Source organism: Sinocyclocheilus grahami, unplaced genomic scaffold, assembly GCF_001515645.1.
Source record: "Sinocyclocheilus grahami isolate Dianchi unplaced genomic scaffold, SAMN03320097.WGS_v1.1 scaffold490.1, whole genome shotgun sequence".
Taxonomy (NCBI): Eukaryota; Metazoa; Chordata; class Actinopteri; order Cypriniformes; family Cyprinidae; genus Sinocyclocheilus; species Sinocyclocheilus grahami.
The window spans coordinates 643,906-644,110 of NW_015505669.1; the positions used below are offsets into that span (position 1 = coordinate 643,906).

Below are 205 nucleotides of genomic sequence, written 5' to 3' on the forward strand. Positions count from 1 at the left end.
TCTCCTTCTCCCGCAAACAAAGAAGAGCCAGAGCCCCGGCCCCCATCATGTGCACCTTCTGCAGAGGCACCATCGAGAGCATTCTGACGAGCTACATCACTGTGTGGTATGGTGCCTGCAACGCATCCTGCCGCAAGGCACTTCAATGCATAGTGAGAGTAGCTGAGAAGATCGTTGGTGCCTCTCTCCCCTCCCTCCAGGACAT

General features: G+C 56.1%; 1 pseudogene; it reads left to right on the forward strand.

Moving 5' to 3' along the window:
* LOC107554015 (heat-stable enterotoxin receptor-like) overlaps positions 1-205 on the forward strand; it is an 8,497-nt pseudogene that overhangs the window by 7,216 nt on the left and 1,076 nt on the right.